Here is a 25,307-nt window from a genome sequence, read left to right on the forward strand (position 1 = left end):
TAGACTTACACTTATTTATTTCTCATTAGACTTTGATCCAGAGCAAGAGAGAGAAAAACACAAATGTGGGAGAAAGACATAGAGTAACACAGAAATACAGCAACAGAGAACGAAACCAGGGATGAGAAAGAACTTGAAAGAGTGAAATAAAGGGACACAGAGTGTCTTGTGGGGGATAAAAGAGGCTTGAGATGGGGCCAAGCCTACGCACTTTCAGCAAATAAAGGGGGGAGTTAGAGGCGAAGGCTAGGTTTATCCTGCTTATAGACACGTATTTCAAACAAATCGAAAACCAGCCCAGTGAACAAGTATGAACTATAAGGAATCTCCACTTGGATAGTTTATTTACGAAAAAAGCATTTTTCCTAGAGACCCTTCACCCACCAGGGTTACCCCTTGGTGGCATGTTTAATAATTGGGATACATTCCAATCCTCTGCGGATTGAGGAGTGCTACGACCAGTTCTAGGATCAATTTCACCCACATCTTTCGAACTGCCTTTTCAAAGGCCAAGACTTCTACCGAAAGTGCTGAGCTTGGCGGTACAAAAGTAGATCTTGGTCATAGGCTCGTGTCGCCTTGGTTAGTATCCTGAGTAGGCTTGTTGGCAAAGAAAACCTTAAGTTCTATTCTCCAGATGAATTCACTGATTTCGTAACTTAGTTTTAATTTGTCAAGGGTTGCTGTTGGTACAAAACCCAAGCCTTTTTCCAGGACACTGTCATGGGTGGGGGATAGGATTTTTTCAGTCAGGTTCACCACTAAACTGGGTGGTCGCTCGTTCCTTGGTAGTTGGTTGAGTCCATGCTCCTCGTCGTCATTCTGGTCTGTTCCAATGGGTCCCTGGTGGCCTTTCTTCATTCGGCCCCTCTGTGATCCACGGCCTCTCCCTAAAAAAGGCATTTGTGGCCCCGATGGGGGTATCTGAGCTGAGTTCCAATAGTCATACTGGTGTTGCTGGAATGGCGGTGGACCATAGTAGAAGGGTCCTGGGAAAGGTGGTGGACCCTGGAATGTAGGCCATCCTCTCCCTTCTCCACCTGAATGTCTGGATCTTCTGTTATTGTTCCTCCTGTTTCCGTAAAAACCTCTCCTGTTGGTGTTGGAGCTTGAGCTGTCCGATCCAGAATAAGAACCATCTGAGTCAGTGTTATACCCTGGGTTCCTTCCTGTGCTGTTATAATCTTCCCTGATGTAGGGGTATACGTTTTCATTTGAAAAATTCTTGACATCTTTTTTGAATTTTTGGAACTTGGTATCCTTAAGGGTGTCCTCAAATTCTCACATAGTCTTGTTAAGTTCTTCCAGTCTCTTCTTCAGCTCTTCCACTGTCTGGTAAGACTTCAAACGTACTTCAATTGTGTGAATCTCCTCTTTCATTTCCTGCAAAAGACGTGCCACTGTCTTGATGATTAGAATCAACCAATCCTTGGTGCAATGCCATGATATCAGGGACCAGTCTTTTTTTAAAGTTTTGTCAATTTTGAAATATGAATGGTTTGTTTCGCACAATGAGACCTCAAGAAGCTGCATTCACTTGCAGATATTCGCTCATCATTATGCTGTGGATCATTGTCTTTATTTGTGCTCGTTTAATTTCTTTTAGATCATCCCAAATAGGGCCTGCTGTATTTGTTTCTGAGACAGCTGTCCCATTGAAAGGAAAAATGGATGCTAAAATTCTTTCAACCTCATCTTCTGAGAACTTCAGCCATGTTAGTGTTTTGTTTCAAGGGGGGACCTTCCACAGCTGTGCGCTGCCAATATACTTTCAACAAATAAAGGGGGGAATTAGAGGTGAAGGCTAGGTTTATCCTCCTTAGAGACATGAATTTCTAACAAATCGAAAACCAGCCCACGGAAAAAAAGTATGAACTATAATGAATCTCCACTTGGATAGTTTATTTAGGAAAAAATGTTTTTTCCTAGAGACCCCTCACCCACCAGGGTTACCCCTTGGTGGCATGCGGATTGAGGCGTGCTACGACCAGGCATTTCCGCGGGAGCACGTATAGGCGGAGTCAATGATAAAGACGACGTTGCTGTAAGGGAGTGGGAAAGTGGGCGTTGGTGAGATAAAATTACCTGACTAGTAGGATTCCTACACAGCCATATTATTTGGCACCCCCGATGTTCAAGAGCGTCAGCTGCGGGGTTTAAAGCAAAACTGTGGGCTCTGGCACTTATTCTTTTACCAATTAAGAATTGATCCCACATATACATTTCACACAGCAGAAGCCCTTAACACCTTCGCTGCTAGAACTCCCCCCCCCCCGTGCTAAGCCTTTTTTTGGCTATTTGGGGTAGTGCGCGCTTAGGCCCCTGTAACTTTTTGACCACATAAGGTATCCATGCCAAATTTGCATCCTTTTCTTCCAACATCATGGGTATTCTAAAGGTACCCAGGGTTGGTGGATTCCCCTGGAGGGGTCCCAGAAATTAGCCAAAATATAGCAACATTTTTTTTGGGGGGGGGGGAATGGCAAAAACGGGCTGCAAATGAAAGTGTCTGGGGTTTTCCCTGCCAGCGTTGTCAAAAAAGGGTTTGTGGGGCTGAAATCACCATTTTCCCAGCTTTTAGGGAATGACAGACTTTTGTCAGAAAACCAACATTTTTTACACAGTTTTAGCATTTTTCTGGGACATAGCCTATTTTTGCTATTTTTTGTGCTTTCAACCTCCTTCCAGTTAATGGTAGAAATGGGTGTGAAAGTGATAATGGATCCTGGAAAGTTATACATTTTAGAAATGTAGACAAAATTCTGAATTCAGCAAGGGGTCATTTGTGTAGATCCATCAAGGTTTCTTTATAGAAACTAAAATTTAAATAAAGGAAAAATTGAAAATTAGTTGAAAAAAACTGCCTTTTGTGTCAACGTTTTCATCTGTAACTTCTTCTAATTATGACAGCTCTTTGAAAGCAATACACCATTATATCCGCTGGACCTTCCTGGTGTGGGGATATATAGGACTTGTAGGTTCACTGTGATGATGTGTAATGATGTCACGCTCGGAATTCTCACGATGTACTCGCCGGGAGAATTCCGTGAAGTGACAGTTGCAGCGACTTCGTCGTTGGATGGGGTTTACTATAATAAACTCGGCGTATTCTTACCTTAATCTCCGTGTCCTCTATTTGTGGAACACCACATTTGGCCGACGAGGATGAGATACTTCTCTCCGGTGTTCCAATAGTACCCCAACAAGGCGTTGTTTCGATTTCCACTTGTTGCTCCAGATAGCGGAGTCTCCAGCCGAGGCGAGCTGTGTGGAGCTATAGACATCCGTTGAAGTGCCCCTGAAGTGCCTGATTGCTTGGTATATGTGGCTTTTATGAAAGCTCAGGAAGCCCAACGACATCAACGGGAGTGCTCGATCACATTCAAGATCGACGGAAGTCAGTCGCTTGATGCACGGAGGTTGTTGGTGTTTCGCAGTGGGTATACCACCGCATTCAGGTACGTTTGTTAATTTTACTGACGGGTTTTGAGGAACGACTCTTCTCCCTCTAACCTGGGTTTGTGTGCACATCGGGAGGAACGACTCTTCCCCCTCCGACATAACGTGTCCGGCGCATGCTCCCTCGCAGCTGAAGGAAGTTGCATGGTTTTGTTAAAAAAAACAACTAGAGTGCTACACGAGTGAATTGATTGGATAAAGTACTATAGGCAACAGACTCTGAACTGGCACAAGGAATACTAACGGATTTAAAGGATTTTAGGAGGCATTAGTTGAGTCATAGGAAATCATTAGTATTACATTAGTGGGTATATGGTTGAACAAAATAATTTATTTTTGTGTAGTTCAACACAATCTGGTGAAGCTGACCAATTTTTTCTCGCACTTTCATTCATAAGAGTGTTAAAAGATTTGTGGGTATGCTTTGTTGGCAATTGTAATGTGTTCATTGCAAAGAGATGATTATATAATATAGTTCTTAGTGGTTATCAATTTTCAAAATGGAAAAAAGTTTTTAGCAACTATGCGCTTGTTTATGGCACTAATCTTAGCGCAGAGAGAAAACATGCATTATTGTTACACTGTCTAGGGGCAGAAGGACAGGATGTTTTAGAGAACTTACCTGATCTTCCCCATGTTTTAGCACGTGATTAAAAATGAATATGAAATTGCAATAACAAAGTTAGACCAACATTACTTGCCACGTGTAAGTACAATTTTAGAAAGGTATCATTTTGGATTAAGATGTCAGGGAAAAGAAGAGTCAGTTGAAGATTACATAACTTCACTGAGGAAGTTAGCGTCCAAATGCAAATTTGGTGGGATGTTGGAAGAAAGAATTAGAGATCAGTTTTTACTTCGCTGCAACAGTGATAAAATAAGAGAGGAACTTTGGATGAAAGATGATCCTTCCTTCATTATTGCAAAACAAGTTGAGCACATGTTGAAGTGTGTAAGTGAACTTAAAGTAGAGAAAGAGGCTGTTATCTCTAATTCTACAGGAAAGGAAGACACTGCTGAGGTTCAAGTGGTAAGGTCTAGTGGTGTCAAAACTCAGAGTGAGTTGAATGCTAAACAAACAATTGAAGAAAAAGGGGTAAAGAGTAAAGAATATAGTCAGAATGTCACTTGTTTCAGATGTGGTTATAATGGACATAGAGCTAATGATAAATCCTGTCCGGCTTTGTCACAATCTTGTAATTTTTGTGGTTTGAAGGGACATTTTAGCAGATGTTGCAGGAACAGAAATAAGAGGATTTATAAAAACAGAGACAAAGAGTCTTGTCATGAGATATTATTACAAGTTAATCAGGATGGGAAAGCTTTCCCCTCTGAGATGGTTAGTATTGATGGGAAGGAGATCATGATGAAATTTGTATTCTTGTTCTTGTATTACTATTATCTCGAAGGATACACTTGGAATTTTGTTTCCAGATAATAAATCTCTCTTTGAAATGGATATTCAACCTGGGGGGTATGGAGGGAGCAACATTGACATGTTGGGTTATTTCACTGCTAATATTGGCGTTTGTGGAAGGATCACTTCTGGCAAAGTCTATTTATCCTGCAAAGGAGACGATCTTTTGGGTTGGGCTCATCAAAAGGAGTTGGGTGTCAGTTTACATCTGAACAAAAACCCACAGGTACAGGTTGATCATGTTGAACACTCTAATAATATTTTTGTCAAAGAATTTAGAGGTTCTTTTCAGAATAAACTTAGGAAACTTGTTGGTTACAAACACAAAATCAGGCTCAGAGATCATGCCGTTCCTGTGGTAGCCAAAGTAAGAAGGATTCCCATTCACCTTCAAACAGCAGTTGAGAATGAGCTTAAGAAGTTGGTAGATGGGGGAGTGATAGAAGAAGTTGAAGCTACAAATTGGTTGGCTCCCATTGTTGTCGTGCGCAAAGGGAATGGTGACATTAGTCTTTGTGTGGACTTGAGGGCGCTAAACAAAGAGGTGGTAGTTGACAAATTTCCGCTTCCCAACATAGAAGAGATGATCACCACTTTCTCGGTTGCTAAGGTTTTCTGTACATTAGATCTGATGTCAGCATATCATCAGGTGGAACTTCATGAGAGTTCACAAGACTTGACGGCCTTTACGACTCCTTTTGGCAATTTTCGTTTTAAAAGAATGCCTTTTGGTTTAATTTCTGCGGCTGCAGTTTTTCAGAGAGCAATGTCCATGATTCTCAAAGTTCAACCTGGGGTGAAATGTTACCAAGATGACATTATCATTTTTCCCAAAATGACGTAGAGCATAATCAACGTGTTCGTCAAGTCTTACAAAGACTTCAGGACTCTGGGCTTACGCTTAAAGCTGAAAAGTGTAGATTTGGAGTCAACGAAGTGAATTATTTGGGATATGAAATTACTGCTTCTGGTATTCAGCCGAAGGAAGAACTGATTGATACCATCAAATCGTTGAAAGAACTTACAACAAAAGAGGAACTCTCATCTTTTTTGGGAATGGTAGAATACTATAGTCGTTTCATAAAGGACTTTGCAAGCAAAACGTATCAAATGAGGAAACTGTTAAAGAAGGATACAGAATTTGTGGGGAGTAATGAATGTAGTCAAGAATTTGTAAATGTGAAAAAAGACTTAAACAATGCTCCTTCCCTACAATCTTTTCAAGCGTCTTATGATACAAAAGTTGTGTGTGATGCGAGTGGCAAAGGATTAGGTGCCCTACTAATTCAGACTAAGAATGGAAAGGAGAACTTAATCGCTTGTATCTCTAGAGCTCTTAGGGATTCTGAACGCAATAATTCTGTAATTGAGCGAGAGTCGTCGGCTGTTTTCTGGTCTATCATGAGGTTCAAACAATTTCTTTGGGGCATCCAGTTTTCTGTTCAGTCGGACCATAAACCTTTAGTGGAGGTCTTTGCAAAAAAGGGTCTTGATTCCATTTCATCACGCATAAGGAGAAGGGATGTAGGACTGCAAGATTTCTCTTTCACTGTTCAATATGTTCCTGGAGCTGGAAATTTCTCAGCAGATTGTCTTTCCAGACTTGCTGATCTAGATTGTGTCCACTATGATTGTCATGAAGATATGGATCTAGAAGACGGTGTGTGTGTATGTGAAGTAACAGAGGGATCCATTAGCGAGGAAGAGTGGTTGGAAGATCTGACTAAGGATATCACTCTAGTTAAGATTAGGGACATTGTTGTTTCTGGTTCAACTTGTAGTTCTCAATTTAAAGAATGTTGTGGATGTTGGGAAAAGATCTGGAATGAATTAGCGGTTGACAGAGATTTCTTGCAGAGGGGCACGAGATTAATTCCACCTGAAAATCTGAGAAAGAAAATCTTATGTTTGGTCCAAGAAGGACATATGGGTATTGTTAAAACCAAAGCAAGGCTCAGAAGGGATTTTTGGTGGCCTACACTTGATCATGATGTAGAGTGTTTAATTAGAGATTGTGTGGAATGTTCGGTCTCTGATAAAGGTCTCAAAATCAGTCAACCTCCTATGGTTTGTAGATATTTACCTAATTATCCTTGGGAAGAGGTTGCTATGGATATTCTTGGACCCATTAGGGGTGAGCATGCCACACCTTATGTTATTGTGCTTTTGGATTAGTATTCCAGATGGGTTGAGGTCTCTTTTGTACAGGATATTTTGTCATCAGCAATTATTAAGTTTTTGGAGAATATATTTTTGAGGGAAAGGTTTCCAAGATATCTGCTCACTGATAATGGTGTGCAGTTTTGTTCTCATGAAACAGAATTGTTCTTGAAAAAGTGTGGAATTGTCCATAAAAAATCTTCTCTGTATCATCCTCAGACAAATGGTGCTATTGAGAGGGTGGTCAAAACTTTAAAGGAGGGCATTCATTTAGCTAGAGTGAATGGTTTAGACTGAAAAAAAGAGTTGTCAAAAAGACTTCAGGGGTATAGATTTTCTCCTCATAGTTCTACTGGGAAATTACCTTTTGAATTATTCAAAGGTAGATCGCCTTCCACCCTTGTGTGTCCTGGGTGGATGAATTGAAGCAAGGGTTGTGTAGATAATGCCCCTGGTCTGTGGAGAGAGAAAGAGATAATTTCTCAATGGAAAAGAAAGGAGGATTTTGACTCTCGTAAGTGTGTGAGTGAGGTGAAAGTTAGTGTTGGTGATTTTGTGAAGATCAGCACTCCCAAGGGATGTGCAGATTAGTCCAAGTTCACAAAAGAGTTACAGGTTATCAAATGTTTTAAAAACGCTGTCAAGACTCATGATGGTCGTATTTGGAACAAAAACAGAGTATCTGTTACACGTAAAATATCTAATCCTCTTTTCTGTTCCAGGTCTAGACCTCTCACAGTTGCAGGTTATTCTGCTAGCCAGTGTTCATATAGTTCTTCTGGAAGAGTGTCGCCTACGCATAGACGTAGTGCTAGAGGGATCAAGAGACCGGCTTATCTCAAAGATTTTGTAGTTTGAGCTGGTCTGCTATTTTCAAAATGCATTTGTCTTTTATTAGTCTTTTTACTGTTAACTTCTTTTGTTGTTGCTCCCATTTTGTTTACATTTCTTTGTATAATAAGGGAGAAGTGTGATGATGTGTAATGATGTCACGCTCGGAATTCTCACGACGTACTCGCCGGGAGAATTCCGTGAAGTGACAGATGCAGCGACTTCGTCGTTGGATGGGGTTTACTATAATAAACTCGGCGTATTCTTACCTTAATCTCCGTGTCCTCTATTTGTGGAAAACCACATTCACCAAGAACGCGACGAACCAAGAGTCAAAAACTGAGCAGCAATTTGCAATGGTTTTTTATTATGTTCCGGGTATATAGCAATTATTGTGGGAAAATGTATACATGAAAAAATCGGTATGAAAGACACCTATGTGTTTCTGAAATAGGAACAAATTATAGAGTTTAGAAACAGTACATATTTGCACATTTTCAAAATTGGGAATACTCATACTAGCATGAGAATTCTTTTTTACACAATGTCTTTCATTTGGAAGGCAGAAATGCATCAAAAATCAATAGGTAATAACAGTTGCTTTACAAATCTGAATTACCCTAAGTCTCCCGATAGAAATGGTACCTCACTTGTGTGGGTAGGCATAGTGCCCCCAACAGGAAATGGCTCAAAACCCAAAGTGAACACACCACATTTTCACAATGAAAATTTACCCTTTTTTTGCGAAGTGTCTAGCTGTAGTTTTTTAACACTAGCTCTGCCGGAACCTAGGGAAACCTAGCAAACCTATACATTTTTTAAAACTAGACACCCAGGGGAATCCAGGATGGGGTGACTTGACTGCCTCCCACCAGGTTCTATTACCCAGAATCCCTTGCAAACCTAAAAAATATCCAAAAAAACAAATATTCCCCACATTTCTGTGGTGGAAAGTTCTGGAATCTGCGTGGATCCACACATTTTCACCCACCCCGCGTTCCACAAAGTCTTCCGAGAAAAATGGTACATCACTTGTGTGGGTCGGCCTAGTGCCCACGACAGGAAATGGCGCAAAACGCAACATGGTCACACCTCAATTTCGCAGTGAAAAATGACCCTTTTTTGGCAAAGTGCCTAGCTGTAGTTTTTGAACCCTAGCTCTGCTGGCACCTAGGGAAACCTACCAAACCTATACATTTTTGAAAACTAGACACCCAGGGGAATCCAGGATGGGGTGACTTGACTGCCTCCCACCAGGTTCTGTTTCCCAGAATCCCTTGCAAACCTAAAGAATTGTCAAAAAAACACATTTTTCCCACATTTCTGTGGTGGAAAGTTCTGGAATCTGCGTGTGTCCACAAATTTCCACCCACCCCGTGTTCCCCAAAGTCTTCCAAGAAAAATGGTACGTCACTTGTGTGGGTCGGCCTAGTGCCCGCTACAGGAAACGGCGCAAAATGCAACGTGGTCACACCTCAATTTCGCTTTGAAAAATGACCCTTTTTTAAGCAAAGTGCCTAGCTGTAGTTTTTTAACCCTAGCTCTACATTTTTGAAACCTAGACACCCAGGGGAATCCAGGAAGGGGTGACTTGACTGCCTTCCACCAGGTTCTGTTACCCAGAATCCCTTGCAAACCTAAAAAAATGAAGAAAAAAAACAAATTTTCCCCACATTTATGTGGTGGAAAGTTCTGGAATCTGTGTGGATCCACAAATTTCCACCCACCCCGCTTTTCCCAAAGTCTTCAGAGAAAAATGGTACCTCACTTGTGTGGGTCGGCCTAGTGCCCATGACAGAAAATGGCGCAAAACGCAACAGTGTCACCCCTCAATTTTGCAGTGAAAAATGACCCTTTTTTGACAAAGTGCCTAGCTGTAGTTTTTTAATCCTGGCTCTGCCGGCACCTAGGAAAACCTAGCAAACCTATACATTTTTGAAATCTAGACACCCAGGGAAATCCAGGATGGGGTGACTTGACTGCCTCCCACCAGGTTCTGTTACCCAGAATCCCTTGCAAACCTGGTAAAAAAAATGGTACATCACTTGTGTGGGTCGGCCTAGTGCCCACGACAGGAAATGGAGCAAAACGCAACGTGGTCACACCTCAATTTCGTAGTGAAAAATGACCCTTTTTTGGCATAGTGCCTAGCTGTAGTTTATGAACCCTAGCAATTATTGTGGGAAAATGTATACATGAAAAAATCGGTACGAAAGACACCTATGTGTTTCTGAAATAGGAACAAATTATAGAGTTTAGAAACAGTACATATTTGCACATTTTCAAAATTGGGAATACTCATACTAGCATGAGAATTATCGGTCATTTTTCAAAATGACTTCTTTTTTACACAATGTCTTTCATTTGGAAGGCAAAAATGCATCAAAAATCAATAGGTAATAACAGTTGCTTTACAAATCTGAATTACCCTAAGTCTCCCGATAGAAATGGTACCTCACTTGTGTGGTTAGGCATAGTGCCCACAACAGGAAATGGCTCAAAACACAAAGTGAACACACCACATTTTCACAATGAAAATTTACCCTTTTTTTGCGAAGTGCCTAGCTGTAGTTTTTGAACCCTAGCTCTGCTGGCACCTAGGGAAACCTACCAAACCTATACATTTTTGAAAACTAGACACCCAGGGGAATCCAGGATGGGGTGACTTGACTGCCTCCCACCAGGTTCTGTTACCCAGAATCCCTTGCAAACCTAAAGAATTGTCAAAAAAACACATTTTTCCCACATTTCTGTGGTGGAAAGTTCTGGAATCTGCGTGTGTCCACAAATTTCCACCCACCCCGTGTTCCCCAAAGTCTTCCAAGAAAAATGGTACGTCACTTGTGTGGGTCGGCCTAGTGCCCGCTACAGGAAACGGCGCAAAATGCAACGTGGTCACACCTCAATTTCGCTGTGAAAAATGACCCTTTTTTAAGCAAAGTGCCTAGCTGTAGTTTTTTAACCCTAGCTCTGCCGGCACCTAGGGAAACCTAGTAAACCTATACATTTTTGAAAACTAGACACCCAGGAGAAACCAGGATGGGGTGACTTGACTGCCTTCCACCAGGTTCTGTTATCCAGAATCCCTTGCAAACCTAAAAAATTGTCAAAAAAACTAATTTTCCCCACATTTCTGTGGTGGAAAGTTCTGGAATCTGTGTGGATCCACAAATTTCCACCCACCCCGCTTTTCCCAAAGTCTTCAGAGAAAAATGGTACCTCACTTGTGTGGGTCGGCCTAGTGCCCATGACAGAAAATGGCGCACAACGCAACAGTGTCACAGCTCAATTTCGCAGTGAAAAATGACCCTTTTTTGACAAAGTGCCTAGCTGTAGTTTTTTAATCCTAGCTCTGCCGGCACCTAGGAAAACCTAGCAAACCTATACATTTTTGAAATCTAGACACCCAGGGAAATCCAGGATGGGGGTGACTTGACTGCCTCCCACCAGGTTCTGTTACCCAGAATCCCTTGCAAACCTAAAAAATTGTCCAAAAAAACACAATTTCCCCACAGTCCTGTGGTGGAAAGTTCTGGAATCTGCATTGATCCACAAATTTCTACACATCCCTTGTTCCCCAAAGTCTTCCGAGTTAAATGGTACCTCACTTGTGTGGGTCGGCCTAGTGTCTTTGACAGGAAACAGCGTAAAACGCAACGTGGTCACACCTCAATTTCGCAGTGAAAAATGACCCTTTTAAGGCAAAGTGCCTAGCTGTAGTTTGTGAGCCCTAGCTCTGCCGGCACCTAGGGAAACCTACCAAACCTATACATTTTTGAAAACTAGACTCCCAGGGGAATCCAGGATGGGGTGACTTGACTGCCTTCCACCAGGTTCTGTTACCCAGAATCCCTTGCAAACCTAAATAATTGTAAAAAAAACAACATTTTCCCCACATTTCTGTGGTGGAAAGTTCTGGAATCTGCGTGGATCCACAAATTTCCACCCACCCCGCGTTACACAAAGTCTTCCCAGAAAAATGGTACCTCACTTGTGTGGGTCGGCCTAGTGCCCGGGACAGGAAACGGCGCAAAACGCAACGTGGTCACACCTCAATTTCGCAGTGAAAATTGACCCTTTTTTGGCAAAGTGCCTAGCTGTAGTTTTTGAACCCTAGCTCTGCCAACACCTAGGGAAACGTAGCAAACCTATACATTTTTGAAAACTAGACAACCAGGGTAATCCAGGATGGGGTGACTTGACTGCCGCCCACCAGGTTCTGTTACACAGAATCCCTTGCAAATCTAAAAAACTGTCAAAAAAACACATTTTCCCCACATTTCTGTGGTGGAAAGTTCTGGAATCTGCGTGGATCTACAAATTTCCACCCACCCCGCGTTCCCCAAAGTCTTCTGAGAAAAATGGTACCTCACTTGTGTGGGTCGGCTTAGTGCCCGCGACAGGAAACGGCGCAAAACGCAACATGGTCACACCTCAATTTCGCAGTGAAAAATGACCCTTTTTAGGTCTCGCGAGCCAAAGGCTCGAAGAGACATTTTATATCTGGGCTTTACAAAGTGCTGCCGTGGCCTAAAGCTACAGTGCATGTGCGCGGGCGCGCGCGCCGCGCTTACTTTCACTTTCGCGGCCGCACGGCCCCTTTGATCACGATCACTTTCAATTTCGCGGCCGCCCGGCCGCTTTGCTGCGCAGACCCAGCCTCCTCTGCCAGCACACCCACAACTGGCAACATTACTAGCGCTTGTTTATTTTTAGTTTAATGAGCTTTCTTACTTTCTGTTTCTGAATGGAAGCGGCGCTGTAAGGCCAAGGAAAGAAAACTTTATCAGGTAATTCCTTTGCTTTTTTTTTTTGCTCATTGTCAACCTAAAAGAGACAGAACAAAAAGAATACGTAGGATAATAACTTTTGGAACACGCAGCGTGCCATGTGTAAATTACGTAACACTCAGCCGAGTTAGGAACTAAGGAAATAGGTTCGAGTCTCGCCATCGGCTCAACATTCTGCGATTCTAGGCAAATCGATCAGTCTCTCCGTGCCTTAAAAGCATGGATGTGTGCTTGTTCACTTTGGTACCCCGCTGATATTTATCGGCTATAAATGCTGTTAGTTTTGTTACTAAACAACACATCGCACGCGAACCATGCGGGTTTAAAATGCTTATGCTTTACTTTCGTTTTTATGGCTTATTTCGGCTATGGCAATTTTCAACAATAATGGAAGGATTTCAGTACCAAAACTTTACTATCCCGTAACTATTGATCGGGTATCTATGCAGTTCACTTTGCTTACTCACCAACTAATCTCATGTGAAGGGAACGGCCTTAACATGCTTCAAGCCTAATCACGGGTGAAGTGCAATTTACTTAAAGTGAAGGCTTCCGGTACCAGGACAGTGGTAACCCGTAAATATTATTTGGCAAATGAATGTTAATACTTTGTTTTTTTTAAATGCACTTTTACGTTTTATTATTAAAACAAAAAAAACAAAAAAATGTAATCAGGCCCCTATTTTGTTCTACATGGTATGTAGGTTCCGTGTTCTCTCCAACATTTTTTATAAAAGCGACACGTTTACAAATTCATATAACCTCTGGGCAATCTGCCTGCTTTTGGGGCCCAGCGTTTTACACTACCATGAAAATGGCATGTCAAATAATCAGTCTTCTGAGAATTAATCAACCTTCACAGTATTAAGTCCGACACACCGCTTATTGTGGAGATAAAGTTGAAACGTTAACATTGCACACCGTTTTCTGCAGTATCTGCTCAATTCACTGAGCTATCTTACACATGCTTCCTGATGTCCGCTGTACTGTGGGGCTTTATGTTTTATCTCTCAGTAGGATTTAAAGCTATTTTGATCAGTAGAATGCATATTCTCTTTTGGGCCCTAAACACACAGGAGTAGGGTGAACTATGGGTTTGCGCAGCAAATAATCACAGTTCTACTGTTATATACAATCCACTGTATTATGGAGGGAACACTAAATTAGACCCTGAGACACTGGATAGCTTTTTTAACACTATTTATTAGCTTTTATAAAGGACATTTAACCAGTCGAGTTTCAAATAATTTCAATATTTTCACCATTAAAAAGGATTTGCTATTACTACTATGGCCCTTATTATCAGTGGTCTAGTAAATTGGGCCACAATATTTTCAGTTTTCCATTCTCTCACTTACATAACTGTACGCTAAAGTTGAGAAATCACTATTACTGTAGATATATGTGTAAGATCACCATCGCTGCAGATATAGGTGTGAGATCAGTATCACTGTGAAATAAGTGTGAGGTCACCATTACTTCAGCTATACGTGTGACATCACTATCACTGCACATACAGATGTGAAATAACCATCACTGCAGATATTGGTATAAAAACACTATCACTACACATATACGTGTGAGGTAACTATCACTGCAAATATAGGTGTGAAATCACCATTACTTCACATATAGGTGTGAAATCAGTATCAGTGCAGCTGTGATTGTCTGCTGCTCAGGGAAACTTTGACCTAGTTCACATTTTATTCTCCAACATTACTCTGTGCCAGGGGCTAAAAAGGTTGCACCACCTTAATCGCATTGTTTCTTTTTAGTCATTAAATCTGCATGTAACTTTGTAGCTTATTGTGCCTGTTGCAAATCAGTGTGTGTCTCATATTTTTTTATTTTTGTGCATAGGTTTAAACAGTCGTTGGGGGTCAACTTCTAATTTCTCCTGGTTTAATATTTATAATAGCTCTAGTAACAGCCCATAAACAACCTGTGTTGTTACTAGGGGCTTATTCTCGCGTTTCAGCTAGTTTTCACAGAGCCTTTGAGGAAGGCGCTTCCTCGAGATAAGCACAAGTTTCATAAGATCCTTTTGTTCCACCGTAAACATTCCTTGTGTTCACTTTAGAAGTGAAGTGGGGGCGTGGGTTTTAGCACTCTTCTGTCCGTTTGCCTACAAACCTTTTGCAGAGGTTAGCAGCATCTGGTGCTGTGTTACTAATGTTGTGGTCAAAGATTTACTGTGTGTGCTAAATCTAGGGTTTCTTTTACTGTGTCTTTTAATAATTGTGTATGCGTGTTAATTTAGTATAATATGGCTATTAGTGCTTTAAATGTAAAAAAAAAAAGTGTTACAACTTAAAAAAAGCATTTGCAATGTAATAGGTCTCGCATTTACGCGAGTTTGAGCTATTGGCATTGCAAATGACAATGCCTTTTATTTTTGTTTTCATTTTTACAGCATACATAAAAGGCATTGTCATTTACAATGCCAATAGCTTAAACTCGCGTAAATGCGAGACCTATTGCATTGCAAATGCTTGTTTGACATAGTGCCTAGCTGTAGTTTATGAACCCTAGCTCTGCCGGCACCTAGGGAAACTTAGCAAACCTATACATTTCTAAACACTAGACACCAGGGGGCTTCCAGGGAGGTATGGCTTGCGTGGATCCCCCAACGTTTCTTTACCCAGAATTCCCTGCAAACCTCAATTTTAGCTGAAAGAATCACTTTTTTCACACATTTTTGTGTGGGAAAGTGTGGCATCACCGGGCTCACGCAAATTTCCTACCACCCAGTGTTCCCCCAGGTCTCCCGATAAAAATGGTGCCTCACTTGTGTGGGAGGCCCAAGTACCCGCGACAGGCAAGGTCCCAAAACGTAGTGAGGCGATTGTAGATGAATCCCAGGATACTTCTAGTTAAGTTGCAAGATAGGTTTATTAAGACACAGCAGAGCACATCACCTCGTCAGCTGACCAGACCATCAACTGACAAGAACAGAACACTCAAGAGGAATGTAGAATGCACACAGGTATTGTGGGGGGTGGAAACACAAAGAAAGGTCTATTGACCACAGGTGACCATGTTACGAGGAGCACAAGTTTACTACAGAGGCCCAAGTACCCGCGACAGGCAAGGGCCCAAAACGTAGTGAGGCGACATCAAAATGACCTATCACAAAACAACCTGGTTTTGCAAGGGGGGTCCCATGAGTTTTTGGCCCCGGGCTCGGCGACCATCTAGGGAAACCTACCAGACCCACACATTTCTGAAAACTAGACACTCGGGGGCTTCCAGAGAGGTATGGCTTGCATGGATCCCCCAACATTTCCTTACCCAAAATTCCCTGCAAACCTCAATTTTAGCTGAAAAAATCATTTTTTTCACACATTTTTGTGTGGGAAAGTGTGGCATCACCGGACTCACACAAATTTCCTACCACCCAGCGTTCCCCCAGGTCTCTCGATAAAAATGATACTTCACTCGCATTGGTGGGTCAAGTACCCGCGACAGGCAAGGGCCCAAAACCTTTTGAGGCGACATCAAAGTGACCTATCACAAAACAACCTGGTTTTGCAAGAGGGGTCCCATGAGTTTTCGGCCCCGGGCTCGGCGACCATCTAGGGAAACCTACCAGACCCACACATTTCTGAAAACTAGACACTCGGGGGAGTCCAGCGAGGTATGGCTTGTGCGGGTACCCTAAAGGTTTCCTACACAGAATCCCCTGCAAACCTCAAATTTAGCTGAAAAAATCACTTTTTTCATACATTTTTGCGTGGGATCACAGTGCCGGCACAAATGTCCTACCACCCAGTGTTCCCCTTGTTCTCCTGAGTAAAATGATACCTCACTTGTGTGGGTGGGCCAAGGTCCTGTGACTAGAAAGAGCCCAAAACAAAGGGCTTTAGATTATAGCACCGAGAATTCTAAGTGCTATATTTTATATAAAATAAGTTTTTAGCCAGTTCTGCTTTGGACACCCACACAAGTGAAGTATCATTTTACTTGGGAGAACAAGGGGAACACTGGGTGGTAGGACATTTGTGCCAGCACGGGGATTCCACCAAAAATATGTGGAAAATATGTTTTTTTCAGCTAAATCTGAGGTTTGCAGGGGATTCTGGGTAAGGAAACGTTGGGGGATTCATGCAAGCCATACCTCATTGGACTCCCCAGGGTGTCTAGTTTTCAGAAACATGTGGGTTTTGTAGGTTTCCCTAGATGGCGGCAAGCCCCGGGCCAAAAAACTCGGTGCTTCCCCCCCAAAAACCCAGGTAGTTTTGCTTTAGGTAATTTTGAAGTCTCCACAATACAATTTGGGCCATTTCCTGTTTCAGCCACTTTGCCTACCCACACAAGTGAGGTACTATTTTTATCAGGAGACCTGGGGGAATGCTGGCTGGGAGGAAATTTGTGGATCCACCCAGATTCCAGAACTTTCCCACACAGAAATTTGAGAAAAACGTGATTTTTTTGCAGCTAAATTTGAGGTTTGCAGGGGATCCTGGGTAGGAAAATGTTGAGGGACCCACACAAGCCATACCTCGCTGGACTCCCCTGGGTGCCTACTTTTCAGAAATGTGTGGGCTTGGAAGTTTCCCAAGATGGCCGCCGAGCCCGGGGCCAAAAACCCAGGTGACTCCCCTTGCAAAACCAGGTTGTTTTGTGATAGGTCATTTTGATGTCGCCTCAATAGGTTTTGGGCCCTTGCCTGTCGCGGGCACTACGCGCTACCCACACAAGTGAGGTACCATTTTTCTCGGAAGGCTTTGGGGAACGTGGCTTGCCTGGAATTTTGTGGATCCACACAGATTCCTGAACGTTTCACCACAGAAATGTGAGGAAAATGTAGTTTTTATGGGAGTCATTTTTAGGTTTGCAAGGGATTTTGGGTAACAGAACCTGGTGAGAGCCACCCCATCCTGGATTCCCCTGGGTGTCTAGTTTCCAAAAATGTATAGGTTTGCTAGGTTTCCCTACGTGCCGGCTGCACTAGGGTCCAAAATCCACATGTAGGCATATTGCTAAAAACAAATCCGTGCCTAGTCGGCTTTCTGCCGACTAGACGCTAGGGATTTTTTGGAGCAAATCTGAATTAGGGTGGGGCTGCGCAATATGGGCATGCCAATGCCCCCACCCCTCCTGCACAAACATTACAGCCTTTCTGCCCCCCTGTGGGGCAGATGGAGGCATTAGCCCCCAATCTGCCCCCCCGGGGGGCAAAAAACCCGGTAGACACCAGGGATTTTTTTGGGCAAATTTTTATTAAGGTGAGGGCATTGGCATGCCTGTTTTGGGCAAACAGGCATTTTTGGTGCCGGGGGGGCAAAACACCCACTAGACGCCAACGATTACGCGGCTTTTTTTATGCATGGGGTGGGGGCTGCCCAGAATGGGCATACCAATGCCCCCACCCCTAAAACAATAGCCACAGTGTTTATGCCCCCCTTGGGGGCATATCGGGCCACCCCACCCCCCGATATGCCCCCAAGGGCAAACACTGTGGCTATTGATTTAGGGGTGGGGGCATTGGTATGCCCATTCTGGGCAGCCCACACCCCATGCATAAAAAAAGCATTAAAAAAGCTGCGTAATCGTTGGCGTCTAGTGGGTTTATAATTATAACTTCTTTTTAAATCCCTGGTATGTAGTGGGCTTTCTGCCCCCCCCGGGGGCAGATTGGGAGCTACTACACCCGTCTGCACCCCAGGGGGGGCAGAAAGTCTGAGATTTTGTGGCCGGGGGATTGGGGCATTGGCATGCCCATATTGGGCAGCCCCCACCCTTGATTTAAATACAAACGAAAATCCCGGGTATCTAGTGGGCTTTCTGCCCTCCCTGGGGGGCAGATTGGGGGCTACTGCCCCATCTGCCCCCCAGGGGGGGCAGAAAGACTAAATTGGCCCAAATGTTTATGGGGAGAGCAAAGGCCCTTGCCTAAGGGGCCGCTCCCCCCCCCCCCCTGGTGTCTAGTGGGTGGATCCCTGCTTGGGGATCGTCCTCCTGGGGCGATCCCTAAGCAGGGATCCACTAAGGAGGGGTACAATTGGAAAGGGGAGATTCTCCCCTTTCAAATGATACCCCTCCCATCTTTCTACGTGCTCAGGGGGCTGAGATAGCCCCCTGAGCACTTAGAAAGTGAAACTGAAATGAACCTAAAGGTTCATTTTAGTTTCGGTTTCTGTGAAATTACGACAGCGCGAGGTGCGCGCTGGTCGTCCTTTCACAGAAACGAGGGAGGGGGCCTCGGGAGCTGGTGAAGCTCTTCCCAGCTCCTGAGGCTCTGGGGGAAAAAAGGAAATCCCTCTGCTGTCTGCAGCAGAGGGATTTCGTGCCCCTGTCCTCATGACGGAATGGTTCCGTCATGAGCACAGGAGCACCGATGCTCATGATGGAACCATTCCGTCATGAGCATCGAAGGGAACACATCTCAAATCACACGTCTATCCTCTCTCCAACAATAGATCCACTTAACCATGCACAAAATATACTTTTTTAAAACAGACCTACTGAATTCAGCATTCCTTGTTTCTTGCATAATTTCTATGATTGAACATTCAGATAAATAAAATGGATACGGTTGGCTGTCTGATTCATAGATTCTCACTTTCAATTTTCAGCCTGTTAGTCATCATCTCAGTACCCCTTAGATTTGATAATGTGGCCTGTTGTAAAAATGTTGTACATGGGCACCCTTAGTCATCATACCAACCTTTGCTGTTTATATGCACCGTAAGCAAAACATGGCACTGTTACCTGATGTAATGTCAGTAATTTGTCAAACTTGGAAAGATGGAAAGCTGAGTTGTCCTTCCATCTCATTACCTTCAAATCACAGGATATGATCAGAGGTGAACACTGATTCACTGAGCCATCTTTTACTACGACTTGAAACATGTCTTTACAGTACATTTACCATTACGAAATAAAGTAATTTACAAAGACTAACCATTCAAAAGGTGAAAGTTACACTTTCATAACCATTTAATCTTTCCACCAAAACTTCTGCTTGTGGTTTAAAAACGTTCCAGTTTCTACAGTCATTTTTGCAATCCTTATCATATGAGCTATGGTGCACATTCTTGAATTAAGATTGTTTGCGCGAAAATCTGAATTATTACCATTATGGGGCTAAATACGATGCCCCGTCCAACATCGTCTCGGTCCTGGGACCGACTGAACACTGCTTGGCGGTCCCGATCTCCTTATTAGGATGTGACCAAACACTGTTCGGTTCCTGAATTTTCCTGTGGGGGCATGTATTATGGCTGTAAACAGGCCGTAATACATGCTCTCGTAGGAAAATGGGAGGTGCTGTTTATCCCTGCACCCCATGGCATGCACCTCAAGGTGCCTGCCACGGGATGCAGGGATCAACAGGGGGGCACCATAGGTGCCGCCTCGATCCCCAACCAGAGGCCGCACACCAAGGACGCCCGCTGGGGTCCATGTCGGACAGGCCGGCATGGAAACCATGCCAGAAAATGTGCATCGTAATCCCAAGAGCATGAGGGCCCCCCCCTTTGGGATTACGAGCCGGTTCCGACTGGCCCGTCGGAAGCCAAATGGAATGACCGTACAGTTTCGTTTCCGATCACCAACATTTTAATGCTGCGGTCGGAAAGTAAACCGATTACAATGCGGCCTGGAAGGCTCCGACCGTTGGAGCCTTTCCGGGCCGCGTCGTAATCACCCCCTATGTGTTTAATTAACATGGATAAAATGCAGATAATGTAAGTGTGCTGTATTTTTATAAAGAAGCATTTTAAAGTTGACATGACAAGGGCTCAGATTTATTTTTAGCGTCATACTCTGCACATTTTTAATGTGCTTTCTCATTTCCCTGTCCTTGCCCTGAGTGTTAAAAGATACTTCAATATGTAATAAAATGTGTTTAAGTTAACATAAGTAAACAACAAAATTAACATTAGGGCTTAGCCTGATTGCACAGAATTCTTATTTTTAATTAAGTTGCATTTTGCACTGCGTTAATAATTTCGTTCTTGCGTTCTTGCAGTGCTTCTCTATTACTTCATGAAATAGTCAAATGTGATCTGTTCAGGAGTGATCTTATTTTAGGTGTAACAATTTACAAACTCATTGCCTGCTGCAGGAGGGAGATGCTTATAATATTTTAAATGCTCAAGGTTCAATTCTTTGCTAGTAGACCTGTGGTCTATTCATATTTTCAAGCAGCTATTGTTTGGTAATGTAATGTCATTTCACCTCGTTTATTAAGTTTGGGAGGGATGCACACTTGGCTGTTGTTGGGGGCAGGACTACATGCCCCAGAATTCTGTGCTGCCAGGAGGCAGGGCCGCACTCATAGCGCCAAGTGGGCGCATTTAACTTTCGGGGCTGCCATGGCACGGGTCGTGAACTTGGCTGATGGTGGGGGCAGGACTACACACCCCAGTATTCTGTGCTGCCAGGAGGTGGGTCGCAGTCACTGCTCCTAACAGGCACACTTAACCAGAAGGGGCCTTCTGTGGCATGGGACCCGCACATGGCTGTTGTTGGGGACATCACCACATGCCCTATAATTCTGTGTCACCAGCAGGCAGGGCCGCAATCATAGCTCCAAATGGGCACATTTACCCAGTGTGGCCTGCCACAGTGTGGGACACATTGGGCACGTGCCCGGGTGAAGACCATGCCAAGAGCAAAGCCGTCTGTGCCCCTCAAACCCCGGCTGGGCTGGCCACCCCCCTTCGATCCTCATCTCTGAAGTTACTGTTGGGCTGTTGTTCCATCTATTTGCGGCTTATTGGAGTGGTCTTCTTGCTTAACTCACACAGCCCAGGAGGTAGGCGAGGAGAGTTCCACTTTGTTTTCTTGTTTGCTATTTGTTTTAGTACACTTGGGTCTTTTAGTCCTATTGTCAGCTGATTGTGGGTTAGGCCTAGCCTTTGTAGGTATCGTGCCAACATGGTTAAACATAAGGGTACTGTAGTACTTCAAGCAGCTTCTGCACTAGCTAAAAACACGTCCATTGATCGAATGCTGGGTAGTGGGTGTCATCAGTAATAAAAATTGCCCTGACTGAAAGAAAATTGTCTCTGGTCCTTGGTTCTGCTCCCACCATTGTTCTGGTTAGCAGCCCCTCTGATTTGACACCTCTTTCAATGAATTTCATTGGTGTGCCTGATCTTTGTCACCTGGTGTTGCCAGTCGCTATTAACCTGGGTCTTGCCCTGGGTCTCCGGCAGCTGAGAGGATAAATATGGAGGTGAAGGCTTCTCGTTGTGAGGCATTAAGACAAGGGGGAATTTGTTTGGACACTAAGGGACTGATTACAAGTACGGCGGTCCATAGAGCTGCCGTACTTGTGGAGGCAGTCTGACCACCGCAACACTGCGGGCCTGCACACAGTACTAGAAGTGTGGTGGTTGGACCACCAGCGGTCTGCTGCGTCTGCTGAGGATCCAGGATCTGCGGCAGAGGTGCAGCGGTCAGAAGCAGGAATATTCTGGCGGTGCTGCAGCGACACCGCCAATCATATTCTGAGTTGCCTTTCCACCACCCTTTTCATGGGTGGCGGAGAGGCAACTGCTGCCTCTGGGCCTGGGGGTGCATGCAGGGGAGGCACATGCTGTGCCCCAAATGGAATTTCACCCCCTTTTCTGGTCAGAGTGTCATGCACAAAATGGTGCAAGCTAAGCATGCAGGAATGTGCAGTCGGCGCTGTCACGGCGGCAGTATGCATGGTAGGCTCTCCCACGATAACACCGCCGTGAGAGCGCCATGCCCCACCCACCCAACCTGGATTACAGTCATAATGCGGCAGGCAGTCTGGCCATGGCAGTCTTTCTACCGGCATGGCGGTGCCAGAGGAGGACCAACAAAGTCATAATCAGGCCCTTACTTTATTCAGACTATAATTAAGCTTTTATTGGATGACTGTTTTAATATATTCTAATGATTCTCCAAGTAGAACTATCTCTGATCTTGGATTGGCTAAAAGACAGCTTTACACCCTTCCACTTTCTTAAAGTGCAATTGTCTCCAGGAAAGCCTCACTTAGTTTTAACCTGGGTCAAGCTTTTAATTTAGGAGGTGATTCTAATGTTCCTACTCCATTACCAAATCCAGGCACAATGGAAGGTGGCTCTCCCTAGGCCATCACCCACTTTCCAGTCTCATATTTTAAAGGTTGAGAGGGGTAGCCAGATGAAGTCACCTAGCAACGAGGTCCCTCAGCCCATGATACAACCATATGCTACCAGTAAAGGTCAGGGAGATGCAGTCCAGCTACTGGGGCCTGGAAGAGCACCAAGTTCAGGCAGTGTTTCTCCATTTTGCCAAAAGGCAGTCAAAATTAACCTTCTCCCAGCTGCCTATCAAAATGTGGTAGTACTTATAGATGATTCGGAACTGTTGCATGGTCAATTTGAGTCTGACAATCAATTTACTAACAAAATATTGAATTGCCTGGTTAGGAAGAAAAATATTCCTTTTTCTGCTGCTTCAGGGATCAGTATGTCACATAGGGTGGGTTTAATTGGAGCGTCCCTCCCCTAATGAACTGTGAAGGGGATTGTGTCATTATTAATTTTAGGCAGCCTCATCCTTTTGGCCGCGTATATAAACAGAGCAAGATTTCAATGGCCCCTTTAGGTTATCTTTATAAACCGCAGCTTGTTTCTGGCCATGCTAATCCTATACATATTCCAGTGTCAATGGGCCTGTTGGATTGCAACCGAGCCGTGGTAAACCCAAACTAAAGCCTGCTCATCTTGCTGTTTCTGATTCTGATGCTGATACTATGAGATTATCTTTGGACATTCTTTTAACCAGTCGTTATGAAGTTCTATCAAGTTGCTCCCAAATTGACTGACTGCTCATTTCCCCCTTTGAAGTTTTAGCTGAGCCTGTTTCTCTTACTCCATCCTTTGCGATAATTCATACTGTTCCAGAGAGGTGCTCCGGTGTTTTTGTGCCCTCCTTATCATTGATCAGTTGGAACACTGCAGGTATTATCTCCAAAATCAGCTTTCCAGACTCGATGGTGGTTATCTGCCATTTTGACATTATTCTTTACCAAGAGACCTGGGATACTTAACCTCTATCGTGAAACGGTTTTGTATGTTTTTCAGTTGCTGCTAATCCTTCTTCTCATAGCCAAGCTAAGGGTGTCTTTCAATTTGGAATTAATATATCACTTAAGATTTTGGTAGCTGATTTGGATACTAGTGTTTCTGCCTTCTAGGATTTGTTGATTAAGGACTCTACTTGTTCCTTTTATTTTTACTTAATACAGTTTTATACTAATTCTTTTACTAATGAAGTTTGTGGCAATTTTGCCAAACTGTTTTCTTTTATAGAGGAACTTAAGGTCCCACGTTAAGGGAGGGAGGCTCAACCAAATTGTATTATATGTGGTGACTTTAATGCTAAGCTAAGGATTAGTACTGTGGTCTCGAGGAATATGACTGCCATTGACTAAGTAGAGGCTCCACGTTGGTATCTTATTTAGCAGCGGGTGACTTTTTTAATATTATCCAGCTTTTTGACAAAGTGGAACCTCCCCCCGTGCCAACTTTTAGGGGACGGGCCCACCCTTCTACTATTGCTTATATTTTTTCTACCCATAACTTGTCCTCTATCTTCATCAAGGGCTATATGCTAGAATCCTATTTGGGCGATCATAATACTCTGGTGGTAGTAGGGCTCTTCTAAAATGCAAAATGTGATTTCCCCCACAAGGCAGTTCCAGTTGTCATCTTTGTCCAATGATGGCCAAAGGCAATGTTGGTTCCTGCTGGAACCTGAGCCTTTTCTTGCTTCTCTCTTTGCTTATCAACTAGAGATCTTCCTTGTCTTCTTATCAGAAGTTGCTGGGGGGGATTGACATGTTGGGTCATTGTGGAAATCTCTGCTCTTGTATTAAAGAAAGCCTAATGAAGCCAGTGAACGCTATTTCAGATCAGCCTAGATGGTTTAATACTGAATGCTCTGTAGCTGTCCACAACCTTAGGAAGGTTCTGGTGACTAAGCCCAGGAATCAGGCCATGGTTATTAATGCATGTAAGGTCTATAAAAGCATGTTAAAAAGAACGTTTAATTACCTGCTATGGGCAGATTGGTAACAGTGTGATGTTGCAGTGGTCAATAAGGACAGTACAATGTTCTTGAATTCAGTAAATAGATTTTGCCAGAGAGCAGCCCCGTCTAATATGCTGAAGTGCAGCATTGGTGGAAGTGAGTGGGTTACCCACTTTCAGCCTATTTATTAAGCAAAGGAAGATGAGAGGCTAACCCAGTTGTTAATGAGCAGGATGGAGTGTGCTGAATATCTGCAACTCACATTAGCTGAAGTCATCCTGGCCACTAAGCAAAGTCCCAGAGGGGAAGGCCCCAGGGCCTGATGGTATGCCTATTAATCTGATTAAGTGCAAAACTGAGATCTGAGGATCCCTGCTTACCAAATTCATTTAATATCTTCTAGAACAACAGGTGACCAAGCTCATTGTCACTCTCAGTGATGGTTTCCAATTTGTAAGAAGGGCGACCCAACTGCCTCCTCGTTTCATAGACTCGTTTCACTAATTGGCAGCACTGTGAAGATCCTTGGCACGGTTATGTTTTCATGCCTCAAACTTTGGTTAAAAAAAAATCTTTAACCCCTATCAGTATGGTTTCAGGTAGAGCTGGGTACAGTGGAGCAGTGTCTGATTTTGCATCTTATTTTG

General features: G+C 43.6%; 1 protein-coding gene across 8 annotated transcripts in view; it reads left to right on the forward strand.

The window, feature by feature from the left end:
• The window catches only part of DOCK10 (dedicator of cytokinesis 10), a 1,791,775-nt gene that overhangs the window by 805,408 nt on the left and 961,060 nt on the right, over nt 1–25,307 (forward strand). The gene's annotated exons all lie outside the window — the stretch shown is intronic.

This window comes from Triturus cristatus, chromosome 11, assembly GCF_964204655.1.
Source record: "Triturus cristatus chromosome 11, aTriCri1.1, whole genome shotgun sequence".
NCBI lineage: Eukaryota > Metazoa > Chordata > Amphibia > Caudata > Salamandridae > Triturus > Triturus cristatus.